The following is a 14,071-nucleotide window of genomic DNA, read 5'->3' on the forward strand; positions in this document are numbered from 1 at the left end:
GCACTCACCGCCAGCTGCATAGGAATGTCGAAGAAGAGGGACAATTTGATCTCTTTCCAAAACACAAATCAGTCTGTATTTTCCAAACGCCGTGATCTCAATCAGTTTTTGAGATGGGGATAAAACAAAGTCATCTCAGTCTTAGAGTGGTTACTGCTGGAAGCGTTTGACAGCTAGGATAGATGCTATTAGACCGATTAAACTTATAGAAGTCTGTCCAATCCCTGAAACCAAGGACACGCAACCCTGAGATTTATATATATGATATATAATATTTGTAGAGCTGTTTGCAAGCAGACTCACACATGAGTTTCCAAAGTGGGGGTAGGGAGCCCCCTATAGGGACGTCAGATGATTTAAAGAAATGAAAACTAGCTGAGGCAGAGTGCATTGTGGGTGTGTTTCTGAAGTATTGGCTTTGCCTGAATTATTCTAGTTGTGAAGTGTTGTGCCGCTATGGTTTCCTGTTGTCCTTGGATGCACTGGTGCCTCCAAATATTCTGCTAAAGATGCGAAAAGATCCAGAGTTACATTATTTTTTTTACTAAGATCTTGTATTGACGATGGGAGAGTGTGACCACTGGGCAAAACTGCACGGTGGCAGAGTGGTTAGCGCTCGTGCTTCACAGAGGGTCTCGGGTTTAATCCTCGAGTGGGGCCTTTCTGTGTGGAGTTTGCATGTTCTCCCCGCGGCTGCATAGGCTTACTCCGGTCTCCCCTACCAACTAAAAACATGTACAATGGGGATGAATGACGTGTGTGCATGAAAGAATCATGGTGGGTCAAGGGCCCGTTGGCGCAGATGTGAGCAGTCGCGACAACATTTCTGTCAGTCTAGGGGAAACTGGTAGCCTGGTTTTACGTAATGCGCCCGAGTGAGTGAAGCAGCCATCATAACTCTTCGGGGCATTCCTTGCACATTCCAAGGCTTCAATTTTAATTTCTGGATATTTGGGAGCCGAGCCAGGACGGATTGAAGAGCTTCCATGACTTTCGTATCCGCCGCCATTGCCAAACTACAACCAGCAAATCGGCGCAAATGCTTGACGTCACCTACAACACCCGCCTCCCCCGCTCACTGAATGGTAGGTAGAAAGTCAACCGATGTACCGCAGCCACTGAGATCAAGCCCAGACGTACATACATGAAGGGAAATTATAACTGACCGGAGTTTAGGCTAGGAAACTGGGGTAGACGAACTACCAAGTGCAGTGAATGAAGAACAAATCTCCGACCCTATGTGAAGAACTTTGGGCGACATGTGTCATGTGAAAAGCACAATACAAATAAACCTCCATTCCAAAGCCTTCTACAGCACACCCCAAAGATTCTCAGTGGGATTAAGATCTGGATTATGTGGCGGCCAATCCACGTGTGGAAAATGATGCTCCCTCAACCACTCTTTCACAATATGAGCCTGGCTTTGTCATCTTGGAATATGCCTGTGCCATGAGGGAAGAAGAAATCTGTTGGCGGAATAAGCTCATTCAGGATGTTCAGGTAGTCAGCTGATCTCCTTCTTTAGGCCCTTAGTGTTGCTGAACCTTGACCTGACTAACTGCAGAACAGATAGTTGAATGGCGACTTTGTGTGTGTGTGTGCAGGCAGTGTATATTTTTGTCCTGATGTGAAAAGCAATTCTCAAAAATCAATAAAAACAATGATGTCATAAAAAACAATAACATTAACTGTAATGCAGACACCTATCTTAATCATTTTAGATTAGATTTTTTTTTTCCCAATGCCAATGATTGCTAATTACGACGGGTCTCTTGCTTGGTTATTTTGTGTTTCCTGGATCAGTCTAAACAGTGCTTATGTTCCAGTGGATGTGCTTCAAGGACCGCTCCACAATAATTTAGCAAACAAGGCCCACCAAACAATGTTTTGTATAGGGCCTTCACAAAGCTGCCTTTTTGAGCTGAGAAGCTTTTACGGAGGAGAGCGAGACTTGACTTTTCCCATCAAAGCGACTAACATATCTTTAAAGGGAAAGACAGATGACCAATGGGATTACGCATCTTTCAGTTTTTCCGTTATATCCGTTGATTTTTGGGAAAGAAACAAAACAGAAATGTACAAAGCGCTCCCAAAATAACTCAACCTCTCGCTCCCAGCGGCTCAAAAGCCTTGATGAAATGAGCACAAACAAACTTCAGAACGCAGTCGATGTCCATTACAAAACTTCTCTCACCTTATATAACTCTACGTCTTCAAGTGGACTGATAAATTAGCTTTTCTTTGGCCTAACATGCACTTTTTATAACAAACTCACTGACATAGAGTTAGTTAATTAAGTTGGGTTGAGACAAGGATTCCATCAACACTTGATCTGCTTCAAAGTGTGTTTCATAAAGATTATTTCAGACAGTGGTTTTATAACATTTGCAAATGCCAACTTAAATGAAAGCAGCTAGTTCAAATGACTTGTGATTATCTAACTGCTGTTTCAATATTTACTTCACAACACATGGCTTACTGTCCATGGGAATAAGACAGGGACAGGAAACATTTCTTTTAATATTTATGTGCAGAAAATTACTTAAAGCTACACAGCGTAGAATTTTACCCATTAAATAACAATGAAATATTTGTTTTACTTTACTTTATAATACTTTATTTCATGACAGATAATACCTCGTAAATGTACAAATAATCATGTGCTTTTGCTTTGAGCGGCTCCCCTCTCCTAAAACTTTACTGGGAGTGGTATTAATAGTTCCAACTATAAAAATGTAATATATTTGTATTACATTACTGTTGCAATAATGTAGCTGAGTTACACTACTGTGAGTTACTTTTGAGCTACTTTTGAGTTACTAAAATATAAACTGAAAATAGAAATAATGCCACTGAGCAAAACTGCGGTCCAAGATTTCATTTTTCTCTCTTTCTCTTTTTTCGTTCATATATTTAAAGCAGTACTAAGTAACGTGTTTACCTTAATAAATCCTTTTCGTAGTCCCTGTGGGGATAGTACAAGTGTTTATGGGATGATTGGAGGGTCTTTCATCTCCCCCTGGTGTCTCTGGACAGAACACCATGTTTGCAACTTGACTGCCACCGGTCCGGAGAAAGCAATACACACTAATGGAATCACGAAGAAGAAGCTAACAGGCTAACGGGCAAAGCTAACTGCGGGCGAACGTCACTTTAAACAGTATTTACAGCAAAGTTTGAGTGAAAAAAAATATTTCCATTGTATAATTTAATGCACAGTAACCCTCTCTCCCTTCGCCTTTCCTGTCAGCGTAGTATTTACTCTCCAAGACAATAAGTTAAAAAATCGTAACTTGCTACGACACCTGCAGTTGCGCTTATGGCCTCTAGGGGGAAGAGTTACTTAGTACTGCTTTAAATACACTTTGAATATTAATATAATAATACAAAATCTATTTGTAATGACAAATATATTCCGGTATTTTGTGTAAGTAATCTGTTATATTCCTTAAATACTGAAAAAAGTAATATATATTTGTAACTTGTTACTTTTGTAATACATTACCGCTAACACTGATTAGGAGCATGTTTCTGATGGCAACAACAGTGTAGTCCCATTTAATGCTTGTTCCACAACATTCTTTTGAGGAAAAGACAAAAACTTCCATTATATTCTATGTATTTATTTCAGGGTGATTGTGGGTCCAAACCAGTTGAGAACCACTGCTGTAAACAGAGCTTATAGTTTGGTATGGCTGCCATATTTGTGTTTTGACTTTTACAATATTCCTTGTAGTAGCAGTAAATGATATATTTAAGGGGTCACTTGCATGTTAAAATATGTGTCCGTCTAAAATTACCTCCTAAATTTATGCAGGGTGACATTTAAGCTTACCCAGTAACATTTAAACCACTTTAGAAGATTCACAGCTGCCTTGTAAATATTTATGAGGACAAGATGGTACAATTTTCCATGACTAAATGTGGTTTAATATTGGGAACTGCGCTGAAGGCAATAAACAGTTATGTAAACTTCAATTGAGCATCACAGCTAAACAGCATATCATACCTAAAGACCTTTACACTTCACTATCCTGGTATGAAACCACTCCTGTAGCCACAGCTGCCCTAGTTCTCATTAAGGGAAACTTCAGTTCTTGTCAAACTATCCTCTGGCCACCTCCAGTCACACTCAATCACGCTAACACATTCACACGGGTAACACGGGTCTAGGGTTGAATTAAAATGACCAACGTCACAATTTTACCACAACCACCTGAGCCACTGTCGCCCCCATGTGCATCATATACACATCATTTATAAACAGCGTTATTAATGTCATTAAAGAGACCCAGCCGGCATGGACACAGTGGAGTGGAGCGGGGGAGGGCCAGGTGTTGTCATAAAGAAAATGAGCAATTGGGGGAGTGCGTAAGGGGAGGGTGGGTTATGACAGAGACTGATGAGCTGAGGAGCTGACAGAGGGCACTCGGTCTCCTGTCTATGGGGTCAGCTCTGCTCCCAACCTGCTCGCACTCATCTGTCTCCTCGCCTCTACTCTGCAGCCTCTTTTTTTTTTTTTTACCTGCTAGGGCAACGACACACTGACAGACTGCTTAGCAAAAAAGGGCACTGGAAACTGTGACAAATTAGAAAAGCCACCTTTTGAAGTGATTTAATAACTTTAACAAACAAGACCGTCATGAATTTAACATGAAAGAAGAAAACAGGGTCTGGATTAAAAAACAATTGATGCAATATTCAAGCTAGAGCAGCATTAATAAAAGATCTTAAAAAGCGGGTCGTCCTTTATTTCAACTCATATATCATCTTTACGATTCCGTTTTTTTTTTATACCAAGAGTCTGCGGACTCACCTCAGGCCACTCCTAACTTTGACAGACTTCCCAGCGGCACTAAAACGCTGCCTTAACAATCGAACAATCGCTGTCAATAACCTTTGAAAAAGATTAACTATGGACTTTATTGCTTTGGCATGGGACATATTTAAAATGCCAGGCTGCTTGTCCAAGAGCGGGGGATTTACTCCGACGGGCCCGGGCTTGATTAAAAGTGATGTTTGAGGGATAAAATACAGCTTTAGGGAAAGTGAACAGGAGTCCAGGCCCACGCTGCATGTGCTCAACACCTTAATTGCATCAATGATTATCCACGGACATTACACTTTCCCTGTGATATTTATAGATGTGTCCAATTTTCATTATACTCTTCATTACCGGGCATAAATAACTAGCGTAAATGTGCCTAGACACACCTATAACATTGCCAAGCAGTATCCATCTTGTCCGAAGCCATCAGAGGTGAATGATGTCTATTAGCTGCCTGTTGTGGGCCCTCCCTCTCCATCAGGAAACCAGACTGAAGATGACAGCGTTCACTTTTTTTTAAGGCTTTATTGCATCTTCTTTACCCAGTGCGTACCATTAATCCACTTAACGGGCGGCGTGACCCCTTTCATCGCCTTTCATCAAATAAAAATGTGAATAAAGACCATTACAGTGTCTATTGTGGAGAGTCTAAAGATATAAATCACGGTCATTCTTATTAGAGGTGTGGCTGATGTGACAAGTCAGGGTGGCCGCACTTGATTCCCGCCATGTTTGCAATATTGAAACGACTTATTTTAGCGATGCAAAGGGAAAATCTTCAACTTCGCACACATTTGTAGAACTGGTTTGTACTGTATGTCCTCTCAGGTTTCGCAGCACTACCAGCCACAATGCCACGCCCTCGTCTGTTCTAGAAACAGGCGAAGAGTTAATCAAGGGAGGAATAAGTGCGGGTTGAGTAAGGACTTGAATCAGGTAGTACCCAGAACTAAACCAGGCCTGAAACTGGACTAAACAAGACTATACTTGTGAGTAAATTAAGTTGTAGTAACCACTGGGAACCATCAAGCCACATTTACCCTCGTCTCAAAGTTTGTAGTTCATGGGATCGCTGTGGAGGATTGTGCCTTTCTGTTCAGCTGCAGTTTCCTCATTTGCATGTGAAATTCTATCTTTGGATGTGGCTTTGTTGAACATGCATTATTGTAACCAGATGCATAAAGAAACAAAAAAAAAAAAAAACAGCATGTCAATATAGATTCACAGCCATTCAGACAGACATACTGTAGCCTTTTTGATTTGGGGCAGAGCATTTTCAGCTTGAGCAGTGTTCATGAAGAAAAGGGTAATTTGCAATTTATGAACACAGAACCTCAAATGCAGCAGATGTAATTTATGATGCGGTAAAGGTAAAAATGTATCTAACATCTCAAAAAGTAAAACAAGATTAGAAGCATAAAGGTCAGGATTACAAGGGGGTCTAAGGCATGTCCACTTGTCAACAAAGGACTTTCAACAGTAAGTCAGAGTGCCTCAGATCGCCTTTTTTCCCTGATCTTTATCAAGTCTGAAACCTGATCTTCAAAAAATGCAGTTGCACCTTTTCGCAGGTGCAACTGCATTTTCCTGCGACTGCAATTTTTGGACCCATTGCAGTCGTGGGTGCTCTTACAAAGATCAGATATAAGACTTGATAAAGATCAGGGGAAAAAAGGCGATCTGAGGCACTCTGACGTACTGTTGAAAGTCCTTTTTTTAAGATGTTAGATACATTTTTACCTGTACCGTATCATAAATGCATAAGTTGCAATATCCTGCTCAAGCTGGATGTACCATTGAACTGGGTGGTTCTGAAGCTGGCAACATCCACATGCTCTGCCCCGAATCAAAAAAGCTATGTCTGTATGAACTCAAAAAGGCATCTTGACATGCTGTTTTTTGTACTTTACATCTGGTTACTATAATGCATGTTCAACAAAGAAAGACATTCTCGTAAAAATTAGGAATTTTTGGACTCATTGATTAACTCACTTTTCCTGTTTTCAAATATTAGACGCATGTTTCTATAGCTGTTATGTCCATGAATCATTCTGCTGTGTCATTTATAATAAAATGGAAGTGAAACCTACAAGAAAGTGTACAATTACAAGCTGAAGCCAAAAGGTCAAAAGTAAATTGCATGAATTCAGGAAAATGTCAACAAGTGTCTCAAATGGTCTAAATCATTTAGCTTAATGTCAACATAAAGCATCTTATTCACTAAGTGGCCTTTCGCAAAAAGGAAAATATTTGCAAATAATCTTCATAAGAACATGAAATAAAATAAAATGAATTGCTTTGTACATGAAGCAGGTGTGGAATGAGGACATATTTAAGACATCTTTAAATAAAATAACAAAAATATAGTTCTGGTGGAGCTACAAAAGTTATGCTTTCATAATCTCTTTAGTCTATATACTTAGATTATTCTCTCACATTCTCACACCTCAGAAATCGTTCTTTTGCACAAATGTCTACATTGTGGGCTTCTCTTTTTAGTGGAAACCTTATTCAAATGTCAAAGATCTTTTCATAAAGTTAATGGAAGTTGGCCTATAAAAAAGCCTATAAAAAATGAAATAAAGGGAAATTCTCTTTCAGTCTCGTGAAGTTAAAACAAGACAAGCCGACTTACTTTTTCTTTAACCAACACCAGCTAAAATTCCCTTTCAAAACTTCAGAGTAACCTCATAATGAACTCCAGCCTTAACCATTAGAGACCCATCAAATACAGTGTGAGGCTGAAAAGAAAGGCCTCTAACCTCCTCCAAAAGCACAAGGCCCATTAGGCGCGTCTGCGTTGTGTTTCGTCGGTGATTAAAACGGTCAGCTTTGCAAATTGTGCATTCAGAGCTGCTCACGTCTGGTGACACATCTTCAGCGCGGGGTCAGAGGTCACGTTCAGACTGTGGGCATCGCCATGGTTACGAGTGTGTAGATGTGAACTTCAAGTCTCAATACAGATGAATTATAGAGCGTGGCCTACCTGAGGAGATTTAGACGTGATTACAGAAAACACCAATCTCTTTTGGTTTTAATGCTGTGTTCCTGAAACGTCCTTTTGTACAAAGCGCGGGTGGCGGGGTGGGATGGGGAGGGTTTGGGGGGGCTATAACTGCATGATCTGGGTGGGTATTTTCCAAATGCATTCTTCTTCATCTTGATTTTTAGGGGCTGAAGCAGGCAGAAAAAATACACATTTATTGCTTTTTAATGCCAAAATACTATATTTTTATGCCGCAAACGCAGAAAATGATCAGCTCTTACGGATTGCAAACCAATAGAGGAAGAAAAATTGGACAAAATGTGGTCAACTTCAGCCAAAACTGCAACTGAATATAGGCCATACTCACTCAATGACTTATACCATAGGTCATTGAGTAAAGAGATAATTTTCTAATAAATGTAGATTCAATGCCAGTCTGAATCCAATTTTATACTTTTTAATGATATTTTAGCCTGTCCAGTTCGGCTTTACCCAAATCTAAAAGCTTCTGGACTGCAGCTGACTGCCTATAGTGTAACTACAGTGCAACTCCTCATTTGAACCCGCAAAACTGATCTTAAGGGATCTTTTTCCTTGCATTGTTGCTGTGTTGTTGTCACTTATATGAGGTTCTTTTTCATCTTTTTTGTGGCTTTTTGTCACATTTTGGCACTTTTTGACATTATTTTCTGCACATTGTTGTATTCTTTTTACTTTTTTGTTGCTCTTTTGTGGCCTTATTGTAGCTTTTTTGTTAAGTTTACCCTCGTTCTCTTCTTGTTTTTGTTGCCATTTTGATGCTTTTCATCTAGAAGCTTTAAAGGGACTATACGGAGTTAAAAAATGTTAAAATTATGTATTTTCCTCCCCCCACATGTTCCAGCCATGTCCTAATGTGTAGAATGAGCTCAGACCTGTTCACCACAACTGCCTCTAAAATCCTGCACTGTCACTCAAAAAGGTGTTAATTCGGGTCCGAAGCGCCGTCATGCACGAGCTTAATATAGAAGCTGCAGTTACACATAAGGCCTGAGATGGCAGTAGTGAGTGTAAAATGGCTAACTTGCGTCTAGCCCCTTTAAGATTTGGGTAATGCTAAACCTGCCAGCTGGTCATCAGGGCCAGCTCCGTCCTGGGCTGCCCCGTGGACTCTGTGGAGGAGGTGAGGGACAGGAGGGTATTAGCCAAGCTCACCTCCATCATGGACAACACCTCCCACCCACTACACAGAACTGTAGAGGAGCTGAGCAGCTCTTTCAGTGGCAGACTGAGGCACCCTCAGTACAAGAAGGAGCACTACCGCAGGGCCTTCATCCCCACTGCTGTTAGACTGTACAACAAGACTGTACAGTAACATGTGCAATAATCCCTTTGCAGAATACATGCAATCACTTAACTGCATCACTTATCAACCACTTGCACTATGATTGTAAACCTGCACTGCTAACACTGACTATATATATATTTTTTGGTATAGTCTGTTTACTTTATTATTTACTGTTTATACTTTTTGTCCCCACAAATAAGACACCACTACTACTTGCTTACATTTCCTGCCTATGTGCACACCAAGAGTGTTTCTAAGAGCTGAACGTAACAAGTACATTTCTCCATTGTGAGATCAATAAAGGCTATCTTATCTCATTTTATGCCAAGCTGGAGAAAATATGTTTGGTTCAGGTGAGGGCGAAGAGGTAAAGGCTTTGATTTTGGCACAATTCATTTAATAACTTTTAATGCCCCGTGGGAACCCTGAACATTGTGTGATGTGTGTGCTTTGTCTTGTCCCCATCCATCACACCAGTCCACCAGTGTATCTACAGACTTCACTGCTTTCCTCCATGTTCTCCAATTGCATCAATCTAAAACATTATAGGCCTTTTCTCCAGATACAAAACCCTCAATATCTGGAGAGGTTCCCCAGTGGCACTGAGAGACGGGGCAAATGCAGACAGAGGATGACAGAGAACACCTAACTCTGAATACTGCGCATGATTGTTATCCTCATCAATACATTCCTCTAATTCCATAACCCAGTGAGTAAATACCCATGCCATGCAATTAATAAATGTCTCCGTTGCTATTGTCTGGCTACTGCTAGAATTATCACAGGTATGTATTGCACCTCATGGTTATTAATGAAGCCAGTAGCAGAGGAAGAACAAAGGTCTTTTGGGTACATTGTAAATTTAAAGATCGAGCGCTGCCCTTGAATTTTTAGGCAGAACTGGGACGGCGAAAGGAATTAATTTCAGACATTACCAAACAGCAGGGTACATCCCTCAAAGAGCCACTGATAAAATCCTTCATAGCAGTACAGGGAGAAGAAAATAAACTAAATTGAACGGGGATTTATAAGAAGAACACAGCAATTCAGACGTTATCTAGTGAACCACAGTGAGATCTTAACTTTCAGTGGGATCCTTTTTAACTGAATGGGGACTTCAAAATGAAAGAACGTCATCTCCTTTCAGTTTCACGGAGAGACAAAATCCAACATGCTTTCTCTGACAAACATGAAGGATCTCATCAACATATCAAAGCCACGCAACACCCGTATGGATGAGAACGCAGCGTGAAGCCAACAACGCGCAGCCCCTGTCGGAAACCGCTGTCTCTGTGGTTCCGGCGCTTCTTATAGGCGTGTGTGCGGAATAGAAACAAGCCAAATATATCAACAATATGCACATATAAATGCATTTTAGCTGGTACCTGCCGCACGTAACTGTTATTGTTGCTACCTTGACACCAGCCAGTGTACGTGAGAGCAGTTCACAGGAACCAACGTACGTGTTTAATTATAGCCTGTCGAAATGTACAGATAGGTGCAAATAGTGAGAGGAACATTGTGTCAAAACAACACTTTAAAGAATTAAGGACAAGCAAATGGTACGAGTAACAAGTAGAAAAAAGTAGACCAAAAAGACTCACTGCTTGACACATATAAGGCCTACAGCAAAGATGATTCTTCATGAGGTAAAAAATTGATAGCTGTCAAAAAAGCAACATTTCCAAAGTGGATGATGAAAAAGCCTCCTCCACGTGCATCTAACCCGTATGTTTGAGCCCAGAGTCAATATGCAATTTGAAGCTTGTTGGCCGAGAACATTGCATTGATTGACTCTGACCTTTCTCCTGACAGTAGCCGCTGTACAATACAACAACCAAATAATGAAAAGTGTAGAAATCCAGAAAAATCCCACTATCTTCTGGCTTTCTTCTCCCAAATAAGCGCCCGTTGTTAATCCCTCTCATATGTGTGGCTGCAGGTCGGGCTTTATCTCTGAGAGCGAGGGGGGGGGGGGGGGGGGGGGGGGGGAGTCAGGGGAGGCGACACCAACCCAATCGATTTGTACAGCAACAGACAAACTAAAAGGGTCCACACTTGATAGAGGGAGGAGGCTCTGCAAAGCTTAGGACTACAATAACAGAAGCTCTTTCAACATTTATAAAAAAAATACAGCAACACACATTTAGAACAGGCCTAACATTACAACAGTAATAGTAGGAAGAAGGAGGAGAAGAAGGAGAAGAAGGAGGATAAAAAGGCAGAGATGAAGGAGAAGGAGGAGAAGAAGGAAGAGAAGTAGAAGGAGGAGAAGAAGAAGGAGAAGTAGAAGGAGGAGAAGAAGGAGGAGAAGTAGAAGGAGCAGAAGAAGGAGAAGGAGGAGAAAAAGAAGAAGAAGGAGAAGAAGGAGAAGAAGAAGAAGGAGAAGAAGGAGGAGAAGGAGGAGAAGAAGGAGAAGAAGAAGGAGGAGGAGAAGAAGAAGAAGGATGGGTCACGTGGAAGATTTCAATTACGGCAACCAATGTGAACAAATATAATACACGTTGGCCAAAACATTTCTATTTTTGCAATGTGTCCTCAATAAGCGGAACAGGACCTACTGTATTCAAACCTACATTGTTCGGCTACCTGCAATCGAAGCAAAGCAGCATCTTCATGGAGACAACCTGGGGGATGTCCCACTCTCAAAGTTACGAGTCAGATCTGAAGAGAGTTGAGCACGCTCAGGAAAATACATGATTTTATACCAATAGAAACACCTATAATAAAATAAATGTGTCTTTTATTGCATTCATTGAATGAATAGCCCTTAAAACCCAAACTATTCCATTTCTTAGTTCAGCCCATCCAGGATTGCTTCCATGAAACATAAAAAATGTAATTCTCTTCTCTTCTCGTCTCGGGACGAGCTCAAAAGAGTAGCCACACGAGGGTTTAAATAGAAATCTATTTTCTGGTCTAAAAATCAAACTAGCCATCATTCTGGCCTGCCTCCCTTCTCTCTGGGGAAGTAGTCACACTTATAACATGTAGTCATTTTCTCAGCTGTCAAAGTGTGCTCCCTTGAACCCCATTCTCCCCAACCCAACTTGTCAATGTCAATGTCTAGTACTAATAAGCAATATAGATCTGTGTGGCTGGATACAGCTTTAAGCAGCACTTGATCCCTTAATGTATTATTAATTCAAGTGTGCCATATGTAAAGGTCTACGAAGTGATGGCCAAGCAAAGTAGGTCAAGACAGGGGTTAGTTTAGCATTAGTGCCTGTCATGAGGACAGGGGGGAGCAGAGAGCAGGGCAGCGCTCTCTCAATCACCAACACACACACACGGTTGGGATTTATTTTTTTTATTATTTCTGTCATGAATCGGAGGCAGCGGTCTGTGTCACGCATGCGGGGCACTGTCTGGAGCGGCCAGATGTGTCCATTCTGTCCATTGTGTGGAAGCGGAGAATATGTTAGCATATGACAAGAGCTGCTTGACCTGCCAAGTCGTCTGCCCTTGGCTCAAAAATGCTCAACTTTGCACTGTTTTGGCCTGGAGTGTTTTTTAATGGGAATCTGACAATGCTCAAAAAGCCTTATAGGGAAAATTTGCATTGTGTAGAGCCAGGGACGTCAACACTCTTGCTCCCAATCACATCATTTTGAGCTTTTTGACAGAAGGAAAGTTATCTAACCACAACTTTATGACATATATACTCCAAAATCTGCATCACCGTAATAAAATGTTTTCTTTATGCAAGTGTGTGTCTCCAAGTTCCATGAAAACATAGGAATGTATGCATTTTAGCCAGTTTAACCTCACATGTCACCTTTTATACCAGATGATAACCATTACTGTTAAAATGTATAGATTTCAATGCCTAAAACCAAATCCATTTCCAAATTCAACTCATTTGTACCACTTTTGGATCCTACGCCATTTGTTGACAACCCTTCCTCATGTTCAATCTCCCCGCCAGAGCCCATACAATCGTTCTCCAGTTTAGTTTTAATCTGTCTCATTACTTTTGCCTTCTTAAGAGTTCAAACGCTCCAGATAAAAACATAATGATCCAAGCCTGTTTCTGTTGTCTGCGGCATCAGTCAGCAGCTTCTTTTTCTTTTGATTTCTTTCAAGTCTCTCAAGTTTCTCCTTTCAGAAAGTCAGGGATAATTATGGGAGTGAAAAGGCGCGGGTATCACAGCAGATTAGCAACATCTCGCCAGGCTGAACTGCTTATACCGGCTTTTATCTCCTCAAATGCAGGAGAGGAGAAGGCACATTACGCAACTCCGCACCTATGGGACTCAGCCGACTTTCCATCCAACTTCTGCCTGTCGGTCTGTGGATGTTAACGGCGTCACCGCGGCGTGTTTGATGTGTTTGAAGCCTCCCTGTGACCGAGGTGAAAAAGGCGGCTGTGCATGTTGTTCCTAGTCTGTGTCAATCCCCAGAGAAGCGAGTTTCAAAGAGTGGCAAACTTGGACATTTCTTGGGTCTTCATAACAGCACCTCAAATCACAGAGGCGAGGTACCGGTGGAGAGCTTTCTTCTCACCTTTTCCTTTTCATCAATTCTCACAAGGCCGTCACTTCAGTTAGTTTTTTTTTTTTTTTACTGTTTTTTTGAAGGCACAACCTCTTTTGTATGACTATTTAACAAGACTGCTTTGAAGCAAATGCATAAATTAATGATGTTTTGAAGCTTGTGTTCTCAACTTAATTACAAGGAAATACGTTTTTACATTTTCACATTAGTCGCAATAAATATTTCAAAAATATTGTCGCAATGAACTGATAAAGACAAAAAAAGGAGACGGACTAAATACTATCAGATTGTCATGTGAATCAGAGATTTCACTTTAAAATGTTCAATCAGATCTCACTCCTGTGTCTTAATGGGTTATTTACCTTTCTACATATGATTTTCCACTATATCTCTAAAACTTGTATTTGGTGCACTTACTAACGCTCTTGGTTTC

Source organism: Gobius niger (genome assembly GCF_951799975.1).
Source record: "Gobius niger genome assembly, chromosome: 5".
NCBI lineage: Eukaryota > Metazoa > Chordata > Actinopteri > Gobiiformes > Gobiidae > Gobius > Gobius niger.